This window comes from Diadema antillarum, unplaced genomic scaffold, assembly GCF_040938485.1.
Source record: "Diadema antillarum isolate AM-2024a unplaced genomic scaffold, OU_Dant_1.0 seq00001356_RagTag, whole genome shotgun sequence".
NCBI classification, from domain to species: Eukaryota; Metazoa; Echinodermata; class Echinoidea; order Diadematoida; family Diadematidae; genus Diadema; species Diadema antillarum.
Genome location: NW_027272120.1, coordinates 113,703 through 133,630, shown reverse-complemented (window position 1 = coordinate 133,630; position 19,928 = coordinate 113,703). Strand labels below are relative to the sequence as shown.

Below are 19,928 nucleotides of genomic sequence, written 5' to 3'. Positions count from 1 at the left end.
GCTCTTTCACACCCAAGATTTGCGATGCTCTGAATGAAAGCTTCAGTTCAGAGGGAGGTCCTGAGCCTGCTTCATCCCTGTGGCAGCAAACGCTCCAGGAGGTCAAAGATCACCTTCACGTCGACCCTACTGCCAATTTCTCAGAGGCAGGCGACCTGCCAGATATTCAGAAGGCACAGAGGGTGGCTGTGATTGTTCTTCTTGTGATGGACGCTCAACATTCTGATCTCCAGAAGAAGTAGGTGCAACAGTCATGGCGACAATGATGTTGATGTTGTTGATGATGATGATGTTGATGTTGTTGTTGATGATGATGATGATGATGATGATGATTGTGATGATGATGAACAAGAAAGCAGTTGTGATCCAGATCATCATTGATGATGGAAAATATAACTAGAAAAGCACTCTGAGAGCACAGACCTCTGCCAAGCAGCTCATTACCACCCATTTGCACATACGCTGAAAATTAAAATTGACTCTATTACCCTATGATAAAGCAACGCTGCACACTGGCACTGGTCTGATGGTCCAGGACCAGTAAAAATCACTGTTTTCCAGGAATATGGACCAGTAAAAAATGGAAAAACTGGGTAGGGCCTACCTACTGGTCCGACAGACAGGTCGGTCAGTAGAAAAAATGGGTTAGTGTGTCGCCCTGGATAAAGAATCCTTTCTAGTGTCTCAACTCTCTGCCTCAGCTTCCTGCTGTGCCTTGAGGGTTTTGTTGAATTTGTTGGCCCACTTTGCCAATTGTAAAGCATCCTTTAAAGATTGACCAAAAAAAAGAAAAAGAATCCAAGGTCTGATCGGTGATTCAGATCACTACCAAAATTTAATCATGTGTTCCTTCTTTTCCCTTAATTCCTAAATATCATCTTAATCCATTCACAACTTTCCAAGTTATTCTGCAGACAGACAAGGCAGTGCCAGCAAAAAATAACCTCCTTGACAGAGGTAATAATGATGACTTGAAAGTTAAATGATTGTGATGAAGGAGATAGTGATGATAACACCACTAATAATGCTGATACTCATGGCATTTTCTTGAAGTTCCATCTTAAATTTGGTTGTAATTATAAGTTATCTAGACACACCAGAGTGTTTCACATTGTGACAATCTCACATTGGTGCTGTAGTGCTCAGGAATAGGTAAGTAGACAGTTTAACTGTTTACGTTTTTTATGTCTGTAACATGTATGCAAAAAAGCAAACCAGTGGGTGTGCAGTCAAGCAAGTGAAGTGCTGCAAGGCTTGAAGAGACTTCAGGACATCTTTATTATTACTATGTCTTGTCGTGATTTTGTACATGATTGCATTGATAATGTATCATATGGAAGAACAAGCAGTCATGTTGTTCGATTCAGCCATTGTTGTCTACATGTGATGATTTTGTTTTTGTTGTTGTTGAAGAAGTTGTGATTATAAAATTCACAACTGGTTCTTAACTTTACAACACATTCTAGAACATTACAGATCCTGTTTCTCCTTCTAATCACCCAATTTTTGTAAATTTTGTTCTGATTTTGTGCACATTGTGTTAATCAACGAATTCGACCAGTCCTGTTTGTTACTCCTCCCAATATCAGATATGCAATGAAATCTGGAGGTTCCAATTAAACGCTGACAGAATGAAAATGTCTGAAGCAAAATTTCCCAGGTCATGATGGGTTAAGCTTGAAACATAATTCTCATATGCCTGCAGAACTGTCAATTTTTGCTCTTTTATGTGAGATATATGTGAAAATACCTTGCAATAGCACAATTTTGGTTAGGTAACAACTAAATTGCAAAATATTACCCAAGAGGGTTTGCTGGAAGTACTACAATCTCAGATCATTTCAGATCGTGGTTGCTACGTAATTTTTTTATGATTGATTATCGATAATCGACAGGGCCACAGCAGTATCCACTGATCTTCTGCACTAGAGTGAATCGCATGCAGCTTGTTGGGAAATATGATTGCAAGGGCATGATTGATAAGCAATTTTTTTACCTACATACTACTGAATGGGGAGGGCGCCTCAGGAAGAAAAGTTGTGTGCTATGATTGAAATTTGAACACCTTTGATCTCAAATTACTGCAAATCCTTGATACCCTGGCAAATCACATCAGCCAGACAAGTATGCAGAAGTCGCTTTCAGTGCATTTCAAGTGAATTCCAAGTGGTGGAAGATTAATTTTGGGCCCATCTGAAAGCCATGTTATGGGCTTTAAGTTGGATGCTACATCCTTTCATCCTGCCCTTCAGCTCCCTCCCAGCGTCAGACCTCCTCCACCCACTCCTAGAGGTGTTGAGTCGGGCTGGGAGCCACGTCTACCAGCCCTCCCTCAAATCAGACAAGGCCCTCCAGCTGCTGCTGATGCTCCTCCGAGAATCCAACATGGCTTCCTGGGACCATGGAGGTCACCCAGGTGAGATCATTTGGGATTTTGCTCCGTTGTTACCGTTGGCAACCAGTTTGTATGCACAGTCAGTGGCAGACGTTCCTGAAAGGACGATCTTAAAAAAGAAGAAAAAAAAAGAGTGGTACCTGAATTTAACTTTTGCCTTTTGATAAGGTAGAAATAAAGTTGTAAGAGGTCATTGTTCAATGAACTTTCATTTTCTTGCTATTTCTTACCTCTGATGGTATTTACCATGTATGTTATGGACCTTAACTGTTCGCATTATTTAGTGTTATGTGGGAAGGATGCAGGCACCAAACTTCCCACTCAAACTAGGGACACTTTCTGAACCCTTTCAAGTGTTCTCGAAGTTTGTGCAATCTGAACGCTCGCAATTGCAACTGCACAAAGTTTGCTATATGACTAGTCCACCAACTGTTTATGGGTGGTGCCTCTGAAGCACGCATTCATTGGGATTAACATTTGTGAATTGTTTACATAACAATCATTAGTTGTCAGTTGGTGTGCACTTTCTTCTTTGTTGCGCATGCGCGCTAGTGACCAAAAAGTCAAGAAGTTTAATATCGAGAACTGAAACTTTGAGAAGTTTGGCCACAATTGTGAATGGAAGAGCAAACTTCACAAAGTACTCTTTAAGTTAAACTTCGAAAAGTTTTGCGAGTGTGACCACTGCTAATTTTCCCCTCTTTTTGGTTCAGATCTACTGTCATGCCTTACTTCAATGCTGAGCTCTACTCTTGGTGAAATTTTCCAGTATCTCCTCAGGCGGCTGCTGGCAAACCAGGAATCTCAGGTGTGTTTGATAACGAATAATGATTCGGATCATATGATCAGATTGGCAACCTTGTGTTGATGATTGGCATCAATGGCAATTAAACCGCGGCATAAAGTTGTGTGTGATTATGTTACTGAATGCTGGATGGTAGTTGTGTCCCTATGTGCAAAGCATGGGTGAAAGGGATATTAAGGCAGGATTACTTTAAAGTGGAGTAAATCTCCGAAATTGCAAAACTTGTAGATTAATAATATATTACGACATATTACATGAGTCAGTTCATATTCATTTAAAATTTCACATTTGCATATGAAGTGAATAGTTTTGGCATATATATGAAAAGAAATCTTAACTGCAGATGGAGAGGACGCACAATGTACATTTTACTGCTTTATAACGAAGGGTGCTTAATTTACAAAATGGCCTCATACTGGCAAAGCAGATTTTTTTTGTTTTGGTGCTTGTGCCTCTTTACATTAACTCATTTCCTATGAGATTCTGATGCCACCAAAGAGTTTGCACAGCACCCACATGTTTCTTGTAGGCAGTGGGCTCAGGGTAAGGTCCCTTTCTTTCCATAGGTTTAAAAGCCACTAAAAATGTCTCCGGTCCAAGAGATTTTTCTCTTTCACCATGGTTTGGAAACTACAATACTTGATTCAAAGGAGTGCGATGTCGGCAGAGTTGCCCTGTATGGTTCCTTCCTCGATTCCCTGCTCTCCTTTGCCACACGACTTGGCCGCGACGGTCAAGGGGGCGTGTCGCTGACCGCGGCTCTGACAGAGGGCAAGCGACTCTTCATTGATGGTGTCCAACTCCTTGTGGGGGTGACGATAGCCCTAAGGTCAGTTGTGGTAGACTCAAATCTTTGTTGGAGATTATTATTTTGTGTGTTTGTGTTAACCACAGATAGCATCATGTGTCAGGCATTGTTGTTAGGGCAAAAATATATCTTTGTCAGTATCACTGTAGGAGATGAAAGTTCCATATTATGATAAGCCAGTTGAAATGATGTGTAAACCTGTGTCTGTCTTTGTTTACTCTGATTTCAATAAGAAACATAACTGTGACCATTACATATTGTGAGACGAGTATTAGAGAAAAGATAACAAAGAACAATATGAACAGAAACAAATAACTCATCTGATGCAATGCGAAACCCACTCTTTCCTGTATATGTGTTCTCTCATGCTTTTTATTTTCTCTAGTGGTAAATAATGGACACAATGCTGGGAATATGAGGGGTGAATATTTGGTGCATCATTGTCATTCATGCAGGGTTCTGCCCATGGTGGTCAGTTCAGGGACCACATCTTGACCACCCTCCTTGCCTGGCTCCTGCGATTGGACGATTTCATTCCGACCCCTTCGCTTCCCCCACCATCGGACATCTAGATGCACTCCTTGGCATCAAGTCTTCAGTGAATGCACACAAGGACGCGGCCAGAGTGAGCAAAGGTAGTATACCATGACATTTGACAATATTTGCTCGTGAAACTTTATAAGCTATGACCTTTGCCCTGACAAATCTAGAAAACAGTTGCCGGGAAAGAGAGAAAAATGTTCTGAAGTTCAAAATTGTATCAACCATTATTAAGATACACTTTGGAGGTGTGAACAGTGGCCAAAAGCAAATGACATCATGTTCCAAACTGTATATTGCTTCAATACACTGTGAGCCAGAGAACTTATTCTGTTAATGCATCGGCAACAAAAACAGTCTGTGCCGCTGTATGATAATTCATATCTTGTAACACCCATCATACAAAAGGGGAAACATGAAAGACACATGATTCAAGAGTGAGCAAAAAAAGGGAAAGGCTTCTCACTGTCATTCAAAATTTATCAAATGTGGTGCATGACCTCAAGCAGCTTTCAGATGAGGTGTAAGTGAAATTGCTGGGATGTTGAGATGCCAATGAGTCGGTCATCAGCAGGACGTTTTGTTTCCTCTCTATTCTGCGTCTGCCTTGCCAGGGCTTGGGTCAACTGTGTCTGACCATGGCCGCATCCAGTCCGGTCTCATCCAGACCAAGTGGGAAGGCCTCCTGACCCTGGTCCAGCGGAGTGGTCCCCATGCAGACTGCGGCCGCCTGGACTTGGAGTCGCTGGAGCGCGTCTTCTCCGGCTACCTGATGGACATTGGTCTGGTGTCCAGTGTTCAGGCCGTGCCTCTGCTCAAGTGTGCCACTCTCCTCATTGACAAAGTAATGGAAACCGGTTAGACAGTGTCAAAAAAATACAGTAGAATGAAATTCACTAAGCGTAAAATAAATCTGCGTAATCATTGCCTATCGGGCATGAACAAGGTGCTTGTATTCCATGGTAGCACAATGGGGATATCACAGAGAAGTATTGGGTAGATTATACCAGCTACAATTGTAGCAGCTGTGAATGAGAGTTCAGTTTATTAATAAAGAATGCTATCCATTACTTTATTCAGCTATCTTTTTTAAAGGGAAAGGACTTGATCACATCTTTGTTTCATGTTTGTTTGGTTTTTTTCTGATCTTTGAAACTCAAGAAAACACAAGAATACAGGAAGCAAAGAAACAAACCACAGTGCATGACAGATAAAGATATATATATATATATATATTTTATATATATAGATATATAAGTGTAAAAGAATTATAGCCTGAAACACTCTGAGCAATGGCTGTGGATATTTTTTTATTTTTTATTTTATTTTATTTTTATTATTATTATTATTATTATTATTTTTTTTTTTGGGGGGAGCTCATATCTATGTTATGGCAGTCTGTAGCGTGCTGTGGTTTATGAGGTAAGCTTTGATTCTACAAAAGAAACTTGGTAATTCAGTGTCTGAAATATATGAAATATGAAGGATGTTCGATGTCATAGATTTTAAAGAAAAGATATCAACTTTGATATATGCAACTCTAAAGTAATTATCATCTCTTCTAAATTTGTCACTGTAAGGTAGCAGAGAGGAACGTTCCATCGTGCCTCGAGGGGGTAAATGCAGCCTGGACCACTGTGCTGGATGGATGGACAGCAAATGTGACGTTCTGGTGTGTGTACGAGGCGTTTGTCGCATTGACGTATCAGCCAGCACTGCTTCAGCATGGAGAGGGGTCAGAAGTTCATGCCACCCTCCAGAAGGTGAGATACCTTTGTCAGCTTAAGCCATTGAGGATGGGCTGATTTTGCTACAACAGACATTTCCCATAGACACATGCCCGAGTATAGTCGGGACTCGTCCTCAATGGGTTAAAGCCATGCTGACACTTAGACAAATTTGGCTTCCACACTGCCCTGCATTATGGCTTGTCATTGCATGCTATACAGTATGTCCCTAAAAAAAATTACAATCAGATTTCACATTGTGATTAAACTGTCAAAATGCTACTTGAGGGTCTTAAGAAATAACATCTTAGCTCTATTTTGCAGGAAACCCCATTCAATTTGGTTAAGTGGTCACAGAGAAATGTGGATTGTTGTAAAGCATGTCATGAGTCTGTTTCTTCCAAGTTTAGCACTTGGATGCTCTTGTGTGTGAACACAATAGACAGAACTTGGAGGGAAGAGATTCCCGACATGCTCTACAAAATTCCTCATTTCTCTTTGACCACGGAAGCAAATCGAATGGTTTTTTCTGTAAGATGTGGGCAATGAGTTATAGTTTCATACCCTGAATTTGTATTTGGATTGATTAAATATTTTTAAAGTTATCATTGCGGAGGGTCCCGTTGTAATTTTTTTGGGGACATAGGGTATAGGGGCGTATAGTCCCTTTTAGTCAGGTCGAATTTACAAATAGTTCACAAAATGCATTATCTGTAGGACATGCATTGACATGTCATGTTACTGTCACACTTACGCATTAGGATTTTGGTATTCATTGTAATGACATACTTGCAGTAGTCACTTTTTCCCCCTTTTTGGCCACGACACTTGTTTCGACTGGTGTCATGCACAAACCCAGATCCGTACAAGTGTCAGGGTGGCTTTACACTCTCAATTTTCCTATGTCATGATATGTTTGTCTGTTGTTGGGAAATTACGAGGAGTACCAGTGACGGAACGTATGTGTGGATAAATGTTAAACGACAAGTGTGTGATTGTGGCCTGAATTGGGTATCATTAGGAATGCATAGGTGCCAGACCTCTCTTCTAACATATCCGATGCAAGTTTATGTACTCCAGCTGTGCCAGACAAATAAAAAGCGTGCTTTGCAGCTTTGCCCAACATAGCAACAAATCTTGCCTGCAAACTGCATTTCAAGCATAAAAAAGAGTCAAGTACATGTACATGTGGATAGAAAATATGGTACTAGGCCATCTCTGGGTAAAGAAGATATTCGTAGATTAGAATACATAAAGAAACTGGCGTACTTTTATTGTGAGGTACATTTATATAGAATGGATAACCTATAACTGAAATTGGAAATGTTCTTGTCCACAGTTTACTTCCAAGATCATGAATCAAGGTCAGACCAGGTTAGGTATGGTCAACGTTCTCATCTCACACCTCGCTGGCATGCTGTCCAAGCACTTCTTCCAACGTCCACCCAAGGACCGTCACTACGATGCCATGACCGTCGTGAGGAACATTTCCGACATTCTGCAGGAGGCAGTGCGTTTGGTCCGACCATTTTGAAATCTGTCCGGTCAGTATGATTGAAAATTTGTTGTTGAACCTTGTTGGTGAAGAGTTGTGGCCAAAGTAGCATGTAATTTTAAGTCCATTTGCTGGAGGGGGGGGGGGGGGGGGGGGGGGGGGGGGGGACTCCCAAGACCTTACAGCCCCACAAACAAGAGAGAGAGAGAAATAAAAAATGTTGCCATCTATAAGCTATATGCAAGCTGGATTGAAATGATCTCTGCTTTATAGGTCAGTCATTTACATTCTACATGTAGACTTGTTAAGCGGATTAAAAACTCCGAAGTCTCGCATTACCACAGTTGTTTTGCAGTGTTTAGAGATGGGAAGGAGCTGTATACAAGACTTTTGATTTGAGGCTAAAATTGTGGTCAATGGATGACCATACAAATGTATTTACATTGAAATCCCAAAATGTGGTGTGGTGAATTTCACATTCCATCACCAGGGCAAGCCCTGTGTTGTCATGCATTTTTGGATCGCAACCTTCTGTTTTGCTGCATATATGTTTAAAAAATGAAATTGTCTTAATGGAAAGATATTATGCATGTGTCCCATCAATAAGACCCTTCCAGCACGCCATCTTGTCTGTTATGTTGTAGCATAGTACCTGTGGGAATTACTTTGCATACTACTCTTAAAGCCCTCCATCATGGACAGTGTTCTGTTTGTTTTCTTTTGTTTTTGTTTGTTTGTTTGTTTTTTTCAACAGGAAAATGTAGGTGCCATATTGCAATACCAGGGATGTTTTTTCTTTTGATAATTTTCCCTCTTCCCCCTCATTTTCTGATTGTGCAGTTTGATGGAAGATGTTTCTGCATACCTGGTGCAGCATGAGGGGTTGTTGACAGTCCGGCGCATTCTCAAGAGTGGCAGGTATAAAGACCAATTCTTACATTCTGACAGAATAATTGATAATATTGTGACAGAAGACTTCTGAAGTGCATATCTAGAAATATTACGGAAAATATAAGCTGTATCATAATACAAGAGATACTCATCAGCTGTTAAAGAAGATGATGGTGTGGCTCAGTTGATTGCAGTTCTACGTATTGTGTAGAGTTTGTGGGCGTGAAACCCAGTGAGGCCAGCTGAGCCAGTGTTGCTCATTTCATCTCTTGTGTAGAGCAGAGCTTGACCAGCTGGTGGTTTTGTGCTTACATCCCAGAAACAGATGATACCAAGCCCTCCTGGTTCAGCTCAAGTGACAAGTATTAACCAGCAAACACTTTTGGTATGCAGAAATGGTAGATCAAATTAAATCAATGAAATCAATTGTGTCAAATGGGCACATTGTACCATAGGAAAAAAAACAGCTAACCAGTAAGCAGTTGCAAAGACACACTAGACATTGACTTTTATGGGTGCCCTACTCTTACATCTTTCTCCTCAGTAATGCAACCGACCCTCGTCATCCGAGAGTGGCTGCGATCAACATCTTGATTCAAATTGGCAACAGTGACCTCCAGGGGAAGGAGACATTTTTTGAGGACTTCCTGACAAGTCTGCTTGACAAGGTATGTTTGTTTAACCCATTGTAGACTAGTCCCAAATATACCTGGGCAGTTGTTTACGGGGAATGCATGTTATAGCAAAATCAGCCCGTCCTCAACAGGTTAAACTTTGACATGAACTTCCTGTTTTCTGTTATCAAGAAATTTTTTAACCACATTGTCAGTATTTGTCTTCATTCTGACATGTGAGGCACAGATTATTGTATCAGTTGATGATTTTGTATACATTCTCAAAAACGGTTTGGGAAACAAACTTGGTTGTACAATTTTTTTGTGTTGTTTTCAAAGATATATTGGTATTTTCTTTCCTTTGTTCTTCATACAAGTCTTTCTTTCTTTTTTTCCCCCAATCTTTTATTATTTGTGTATTTACTTACTTGTTTAAAGGCTTTGGGCCTAGGAAAGTTAAATCCCATGCTTCCAAGGTATCAAATATTGTTCTGGACTTTACTTATTTTATATTCTGGCAAGCATATAATTGATGTTTTGTATTTCTCACAGCCTTTGTGAATATACAAGATACCAAACATAAGATGTATCCACCAAATCCATGAACCCTTACAGCTAAATTCAAACGTTTCCCATAATTTACACCCAGGATGAGGAAATAACTCCAGTAAGACGCAGTTACATCATCAACTCTATGGTCCATCGACTCAAACTGCGGATTTGGCAAGTGGCTGTGGTGATCGTGCAATTCCTTTCTGAGGTAGCCTTTTCTTTTGTCTTCTTCAACACAACTTGATACCATGAAATACATCCATTCAGCCATACATCTGTTCATGCAACAATATAAATGTATTTGCATACATTACTCCACACATACTGACATACACACTCACAGACAAATGCACACATGCATTTTAACATACATTGATAAATACTTGATAGCTTGTCAAGCATCAAGATGACATGCGTGCTGTAGCACTGCTGTGTTGTAAGAAGATTGGTGGTCATCGCTATCCAGACATTAAACAGGGAGTTAAAGGAGGTGTTTTAAACAGAAATGGACTTCTGTTGAAGGAAAAACATAGTTCTCAGAAGGGTTCAAAATTCATCTGTAATTACCACTTGGAATTTGCGTGGAATACATCGAAAGGGTCTACCAAGAAACTTGTCTGGCTGATGAAATTTGCCTGTATAGTGCATTGTTTCGGAGTATTTTTAGATGAAAAGTGTAAAAAAGTTGATGTACCGAACTTTTATTCCTGAATTTTGACAGTTTCTGCAGTCATATGGACAGTATGTTTTCCCTTGAAATATCCATTAGGGGCAGATCCAGGAATTCTGTAAAGGGTAGGTGCCTTTACAAAATTAAAGGGGGGGGGGGGCGCATGCCTCCTCCCCATTTTTGTCTTTTTATTTCTTTTGTTTTAGCAAAAATTAAAGAGGGGGATCCGCCACTGTTCATATATGTATAAGACCTCGTATCTACAAAATGTCAAATGTTCAGGAGAGCCAAAAAACATGGCAGCCAGAGCACTATATCAAATGGGATAGCCTTTCCTTCGACATGCCATCGTGACTTCATTTCTGGGGTAAGACAGCTAGGATTTGGACAGGACATAACTTCAATGATTATCCGACCATTACTCTAAACAAGTAATTTTCAACAAAATTTCAGATACAAGGTCTTGTCACCCCAGCGACGATATGTTTATATGCATGATATTGAGTTCACATGGGCAAACTAGGAAGCAGTTTATAGGAGCTGTGTAAATTCTCTCGAGCTGGTCATGTACATGAATAAGAGCTTGAAAGAGGTCCAGTCTGACAGAAGAGGGCTCCCTATTTGTAAGCTTTGTTTTGTTTCACACATCGCCTCACGTCAGACATCAGCTCCAGGAATCCTGGGTAAAGTACTGAGGGCACTGAGGGCCGAGAACCAGACCTCCACCAGGCATCTCATGGAGCTGTTTGTGGTGCGACTGCTTCACTTACACCCACACCTCGTGGACCAGTTCTGGACCTATGCTGCTGAGGTACCTTTGCTCGTCTCACCCTGCTACTCTTTCTACATTTCCCTCGCTGCCTGTCTGTCTGTCTGTCTGTCTGTCTGTCTGTCTGTCTGTCTGTCTGTCTGTCTGTCTGTCTTTCTGTCTCTTTCTTTTCTCATATTTTTCCATCTCTCTGGTCTAATTGATCTCCACTGTTATTCGTAGTCCCCAATAAGACATAAATGACAAGGGAATTGTTAGAAATGGAGGCATGGGACAATCATTTGTAAGTTCATTATGTCACTGTCATAGACTAGCTTTAGCTTACTGGCATTGGTACTGCCCAGTGATAAGTAGAAAAGAGGTTCAGATCCCAGACTGGTTCGTTCTTGTCACTGGGTCCAGTTGTATTGCAAATCAATCAATTTTGGTCCCATTTCATAAAAGATGTTGGGATAGCAACTCTTGCCGGACTAGTAAATTCCCATAGCAACAGCCAGTCAGGAAGCAGAATTCATGTCAGCACCATGACACTTGACATTGCAGAAAGAGTTCCTATCATAACAACTTTTTAAGAATTGGGACCCAGATACTGCATAGAACTACAGCAAAATATGTGTTTATGATTACATACCTGCTCTCTAAAAATGTTGCCATCATTTACCCATCATCTTTTCTACAGTGAAGATCTCACAGCCCATAGAGATCATCAGTCAGATTTTGTGTTTATTGTTGTTTTTATATTTGTTGTTTCTTTTTTGTGTGTGTATGTGTATATGTGTGACCTGTCAGGTTGCAAACTCTGAGGAGGTCAGTTTCTCACCACTGCTGATGATCATCGCACATCTTGGAACTGTGCATCCCAAGGAGCAACAGGTGAGACCGTGGTTTTACTGAAGGTATATTCACCACATTCTGGCATGTTTCTCTCCCCCAATTCCATGACATTTGCTCTTGTGACAATTGCTCCCATTAAATATCTGCATGCTATAAAGCCAACATAAGTTCTACCCACAAACATAACCCCAACCCTAATCCTAACCCTCAAATCAAACTGAACCCAAAACCCTATCACAGACCTAACCCTAAGTCCTTTGAGAAAATAAGACCAGAGCAGTTGTCGCAGGTGCAAATGTTGTGTCACCCTCTTGCCCAGGCATCCCCATATGCCTGTCTGCCAAAGTCTGTCTGCTCACAGAAAGTTTGTTGGCACCAACTTTAAAACACACTGATACTGTAAGAGTGTATATAGCGAGTCCCATGTATACACACTACTTTTTGTGTCGCAACATGGAACAAGCACAAATTGTGGTAGTATAAGTTAGGCTCGAAACTGAGAAAGCTGTAAATGTGGCAGTTGCCAACAAGTTGCTAAGAAACCATAAGACATCATCTACAAAAAGTGAAATGCTATTAACAGCTCAAGTTAATTTTGCAATATAAAGAGAGAAAAAAAAAATAAGCAGAAAGGTTGAAGTTTCAGCTAAAGAAAGGTTCTGTGTTTCTTAATTATTATAATGTTCTGATGGACGATTTTTTGGATACTTCCACTTTTCTGTTTGTTTGGTTTTGATATAGTTACTAAAGTCAAATGAGGCACGGAGTGGTGTTGGGGGGGGGGGGGCTGGTGATGACTGAATTTCTCACAGTAATCCTTCTCAATTCTCTCCTTCATTTTGCTGAATTCGCCCGTGCAGGAAGCCTTCTACATGCGGGCCATCCCGACTGTTCTGCCCTGGACCTTTGTGCCAGCCATGGCCCTCCGCACCCAGGCCCAGGTCTCCCTCTGCAAGATGTGGAGGGACTGCCAGGAGGTGGGGCTCCAGACCGTGATTGACAGGTTTCCGGGCGTGGCCGTCTGCATGGACTTCACCAAGAACAGCAAGTAAGAGAGAGAGGAATCTCTGGCGGTGACTCCTTTGATCCGAGATCCGAGATCCGAGAATTTTGGGGGAATTTATGAAGGATTTTTGATATTTTGGCAGGTAGGGTCAATGAACTTGGGAGTTCAGGCCGCGCGTATTTGAAGTTTGCATATGGCACCAAAGTGCGTACTCTAGTTTCTAGCGAGGTGAGGCGTGCAGCGCATTTGGAAGTTTGTGATGTGACAAAAGGCTGCTATATTGGGAAATCAAGTGACTTTCAGCACGCATGCTATATACGTCTGGCTGGAAATCACTGATATCTCTATGGCAGAACGAGATCAGTGGTGGAAATGAACTGCATGCTTGGCGGAGGTCTGCGCTCTCTGAGTGCTTTTCTAGTTCTCAATAAACCATAACTGTAGAGGGTTTATTCTAGAAACAATTATATTATAACTCTTGCTCACATTTTGTATATTTAACAATACTTAACACTGGTTATACAGATTTAAATTTTTGCTTTGGTTGTTTCCATCCCTAACTCACATTTTAGAACTGCTTTGAAGCACTAGATCTGGGTTTTTGTTACATCTGCAAATGCTAAATAATGCCTTTAAGAGCTCCCAAAGGCTCCAGAAATTACCCAACAAAGCTCGCACACATGCAAGAAACCATGTACTATGACATTGAAGGGCAATGCTAGAAGCAGCTCTACGATGGTTGCATTGGAAACCCTCACTCGTTAATACTTGATTAAGCCTTGGAATGTGAGATGAACCATACTGTTGAAGAAAATTCAGCCATGAAGCTGTTGACAATTTGATAAACTGTTCTACAAAGGAGAAAGAAAAGAAAGCCAAGTCATCATCCTGCATGCCAGGCAAACAGGATTTGAGAGATGAGATAATTTTAAAGGAGACCTCCGAATAATTTTCAGACTTTTACATTTGAACAAGTATGAATTAGTTATACAGAGTACAGAGTTTCAGAATTTATAGTGATTGGGATGAGGAATAAGAACGTTTTCAAAATTTGTGACAAATTGCAGTGAACAAGGATGATGACATGGCAGCCTCACCATAAGAATGCATGAGTTGGGGCTCAAGGAAGTAGAACAGAAGGAAAAGGCATGCATAGATTGTACACAGGTGAACTTGTTAAGCAAGCGGTACTGTAATGGAATTACACGGCTACATTTCTGAAATTTCTGCAAGGCTACTCTGTCATCAACACTGTTCAGTGTAATTTGTTTAAGATTTTTCAGAGTATTGGTTTTTCTGCTCAAGGACCACAATAAATTCCACAAATTTCTACATGGAGCTGTCAATTTATGTACTACATGATGCGAAATTATGAAAATCGTATGGAATACCACTTAGATATGTCACGTCCTCCCGCATCCAACAGTGCCTTGGAGCAGCTGAGGAAGAGGATGGATGGTAGCTTCTTCCTCAAGTTCTTCCATCCCGTCCTGGACCTCAGCGTGGAGACCATCTTCCACACCATGCCCTACCTCACCCTCGTCACCGACGACGAGCTCGTCCGGCCAGAACTGTTCCTGGTGTCCGATGCATCGCCGTGGAAACGGGATGATGCCTGTGCAGGGATGCCCCTTTTCAATGGCCGAGACACCCTCAGGACCTGCAAACTGAAGGAGAAGAAGAAACTCACATCAGGTAAATTTCACTCTTGTTAAAACCGGTTTTGTCCTTGTGATACATGTGAATTGTATCTTCCCCCTACTGTTTTCATCATATTACAACATTACAACCAGTCTTTATGTTTCCAGTGTTTTCTTTTTTTCTTTTCTTTTTTGTACATCATCTGTTATTCTGTATGAACAAAGTAAGAAATACAACATCACAACTGTGGAAAAAAAAAAAATTAGATTTCTTTATTGTGTGACTTTATTTGCATGCAGCCAGCATTTGCATGCCATTTGCATAAAGGCAGTTAGGAAATTACTCTTAGAGGCCAAGTCTTATGCTTATTGCGTGAAACAAAGTGAACAAAAAAATAATGCGTGCCATGTAATATGCACCATGATGCGGGAATGAATTAAAATGTCAAGTTGTACACAGAGTGTCAAATCTGAAAAACCTCCATGATTCTGCAGGATGCTCCATGAAAACTGAAGTCTTTTCATGTTCCGAAAAGAGAATATAAAATCCTCCCCGTATGGGGAATCATTTCTGCTGAAGGCAACGCACATATCTCCCTGATTGCTCTTCGAAACCTTGCTGAGTTAGATGTGTGAGTGTTGGCATCCCAGGGGTGTGTGAAAGATTAACCCATTGAGGACGGACTGATTTTGCTACAACACGCATTTCCCATAGACACCTGCCTGAGTATACTCGGGACTCATCCTCAGCGGGTTAACGGAAGTGTTTGATCTCTCCTCCAGTAAAAGACGCTGAGATCAGGGAAGTCTCGTGGCTGGAGGACGGCTCAGCCGACGTCCAGAAGAAGATCACTCCCTGGAAGGAGGCCCCCGTACCCGGCCTGGAACCCTCCGCAGGTCAGAGGTCAACCAGGGGTCATCTGGTGGTTGTGGCATCGCTCGTGGACAGGATACCAAATCTTGGAGGCGAGGAGTTAAAATGGAGAAAGAAGACACAGACACCCAGTGTGACACTCAGACTCAGACATTCACACTTTGGGGCTCACAAGAACAGACAAACAGTCAGATTGATTCATACAAACACACACTCATCTACCTACCAGTCTTTGATTCTTGTCCTTTGTGTCATGCCTGGTAAATATGCAGGCACAACTGTTTGTGGGTGTCAGGATGAAATTTCCATGTGTTGGTCTACATGTTTCTGTCATCTTCATATGTCATAGGGTAATATTGCAGGTAATGTTTGGAAAGACCGGAGACGGCCATTTGAGGTGTCTATTAGCTTTGACAGTGGCTCAAAATATAAAATGCATTTAAATGTAAAAAACGAAACAAAACAAAACAAAAACAAAACTTCATGAGAGAGGTATCTCATTGTTGACTTAAAAAAACAAACAAACCAAAAACATATAAGTGACATACTTCCAATGTAGTTTCTGATCACTGCATTTTCTGAGCGGGTAAGATGTAAAATTACTTATGATGGGTAAATGCGGCTGTCCTTACATATGTGCAGATTCACTTTATTACCCAGACACGCCAGTTAATTTCTAAAACATGGCTCGACACTAACTTTTTTGTTTGGTGGCCCAATGGGGCCACCAAAATCCTAAATTTCTAATTTTTGGTGGCCCGAAAGAAAAATTTGGTTTCCCGAAAAAAAAAAACGATAAAAAACATTAAAAGTCCTTTTTTTTAATGAGTCAAATATTTAAGATTCATGATAGTAAGAATTAGAAGTTGGAAATATCTACTCATAAATAAACTTCAACAAACTTGCAACACTCACTCTCAGGCATTCATTCAGTCCTTTTCATCCATCCTTTGAACAAATTTAACTGCTAATTTCCGGCGCAAAAGGTTACGAATTTATTGACATACTTTTCAAAAAATTTTGGTGGCCCGAGGCGGGCCACCAAATTTGCCCTTTTTTTGAAATTTGGTGGCCCGACTTTCATATTTGGTGGCCCCGGGCTAACGGGCCACCGTTAGTGTCGAGCCCTGTCTAAAATCTTAACCATTGCCCACGATACAGTGGTGGCAGCAGCCTTAATGCAGGATGCAGACTAAGTAATGTACAAGTAAGCCTTAAGTTTAATGTAATCTTAGATTTACATACGAGGAATGATAGAAAGATATGACTATTAAAATAGTCACCAATATTGCCCTGCCCTTCACAGGTCTGTGCAGGACATGTGAGATCTTTGGAGCATCGTGTCTGGTGCTGGGAAACCTCTTGCTCAAAGACCACCAGGATTTCCTCAGTCTCAGTGTGTCAGCCGAGAGGTGGCTGCCAATCAGAGAGGTACTGTATATGCTGCATATTTACTAACATGATTGTTTTTGTGTGTGAACAGGGACTTCCCAACCGTATTGCGAGTAGTTGAATTTGTGATTGTGGAGTACAGCAATGAACAGAGAAATTTATATCATTCACCCATTTTTAGGAAGCAAAATAAGCTATCCGTAATGGAAAACAGAAATGCTATATAATTGCTGGTGCCAAGAGGTATTCCAAAAATTATTCAAGATCATTCGAATGAAGCAGACATTCACAGTTTGTACTGATAACAACGTACTGGTACTCACATAGACACATGCACAGTCATGTTCATGTGCTCTGGATGTGTTGTGTTTGCAGTGTTGTGTAAACATTATTGGGATCAGAGTTCAAAGTTTTTGTTGTTAGAAATGGCAAATAGCACCAGACTCTTCAAATTCATGAAAATAAGAACCTTGTTAACCCATTCCGTACGGGAACCTGGTTGCCTACGTATTAAGTCTATGGGCATTTCAGAATTCAGTATGGAATGGTTAAACATATGCTGTATAGGGTAAAGTGACACAGAGAGCCCTCCATAGTTCATCACTGGTCTGAGCACAGAGCATTATGGTCTTGACTCAGTCATTCTATTATGTTCTGTGAGAATGATGCAAACAGGAGAAGAGTGGCTTAAGTAAAATGTGAGTCATTTTAGCTGAACTGCGCCAGCAAGAAATTCATTGTGGGAACGGGAAGACAACAGGCAAATCGATCATCAAGATTCGCAGATGACCAACTAAAATGAGTTCATTATGGTGTGCCTGGCTTGGGAGACTAGGTTCAGACGCAACAGGGAAGAGTCTTTATCGAAATCTTTATCAGATATTGCATTAGCTCTGTAATGATGGTGCAGCATTCTTACAGTGATATCAGGACCATGAATGTGATGACACAGGTCAAGAAATTAGGTTGGGGTGTAGCCATGTAGATGTATTTGCAGGGTCTTGTGAATTAAATAGGACTACAATCTATAGGAGACTTTGTTGCTAAATTCTTGTGAAAATTTCACACTAGTCTGACAAGATGGAAATATTTCCATTAGATTTCTCTTCATTGCCCACTAGTGCTTGGAAATATCTTGCAGTCAAATCTTTTGATATACTTCCCAGTCCATCTCTGTAACCGTGAATTGTGTATCTATTCATCATAATTGACCAATCTGCATTTGGTGACAGGTCAAGCCAGGTGACCTCAAGGATTACATGCTGGAGATGAAGAAACATGGCTATGCTCTGGTGGGTGTGGAGCAGACAGCAAACAGCCAGGCACTGACAGACTTCAAGTTTCCAAAACGCACCATGCTCCTTTTAGGGTAAGTCCAGGCTGAAGTTCTTTTTGAAGATTGCTTTAGAGGATGCTTAAAGAAGCTGAATTTACAAAGGCATTCTAGATTTGGCATCTGTGAGTCTGTGCTGATTATCATCACTGAGAATGTTTCATTTTATGTGCTCATTTTCTTTTATGTTTGTCATATCAATATCAGAGTGAAATCCAGTGTTTTTTGCTTCAGTATTTTTCAGTAAATCTCTAGTGAATGTGTCAAACAAAATTGAGCTTACAGCAACAAGTCAATTTCTTTGTAACATTCCAGGAACTAATTTAATTTTGACTCTGACAATGTTTTCATGTACCTGCAAGCAACACACTGTATCTCATTCCGCACATAAACCAATGTCTTTAGCCACATTAAGGTAGCCTACTTTGTGTAGGTACATGAGCTATTCACTGTAACCACGAAGTGTGATCGCCTCCCACTCCATTCTATGATTATCTCGTATCTGTTCGGTGACCATTGCACTGTTTTCAGGAAGGAGAGAGAAGGCATCCCCGTCGATCTGATCCAGTTCCTGGACGTCTGCGTGGAGATCCCCCAGATGGGATTCATCCGGTCACTGAACGTCCACGTTAGTGGGGCCCTGATGATATGGGAGTACACCAGACAGAATCTCCTCAACCAGCTGGACTCAAGCTGACACAACTGAGCCGTCCCGCTTTATGCACCATCCAAATCGTTCATCCTTTTTAAGTAATCACAGAACTCTCTATAAACCTTGTCCACGTGCTATTTGCAAGTTATGCAAAAATTTATCAGTGTATACACGATTGCCAACATTTATTGTTATATTTATTTTCATGATTTTATCATTCTCTATCACATTTATCTCATATTGATATTATTGTATCGTTTTATTGTTAAAGAAAAATTCCGGTTCAGTTATATGTTAGTCTGATAAGAACATAAAATCTAACGAGTACAACAGTAAAAATTTAAGCAAAATCGGATAAAAAGTAGGGAAGTTATAAAATTGTGCAGTTTCGCTCATTTCTGCAGAACAGTTCTTGTACAGTTGATATGAATATGCAAATGAGTGAGCTGATGATATTTTCACCTCACAATTTCCATTGATCATGTAAAAAAAAATGATGAAAATTCAATATTTCTGTCATTAATATGTGATATATTATGTTATTCCTGGTTGAATAACTTCAGAATAATGATCTGTAAGATATACAATGTGTCAGGATTTGAGACTGGAGTGTATTTTCATTGGAATGAAAAACTGGAAATGTTGAAATTTTATGTACAAACTATATGACAAGTTGTGAGGGGATGACATCATCGCTTCACTATTTGCATATTCATATTGACTGTTAAAGAATTGTTTAATGAAAAATTATCAAAACTTATTTTTCATCTGATACTGATCAAATCGTAATTATTTTGCTAAGAAAATTGTACTCCTTTTCAGACTAACTTGCAGCTGCATTGGAATTCCCCTTTAAGCCGTTGAGGATGAGTCCCAAGTAACATTGTTTACTCGGGCAAGTGTCTATGGGAAATGCGTGTTGTAGCAACAT

General features: G+C 40.6%; 1 pseudogene; it reads left to right on the top strand.

Moving 5' to 3' along the window:
• The window catches only part of LOC139708627 (probable methyltransferase TARBP1), a 33,801-nt pseudogene extending 14,759 nt beyond the window's left edge, over nucleotides 1-19,042 (top strand).
• The last annotated feature ends 886 nt before the right edge of the window (nucleotides 19,043-19,928 follow it).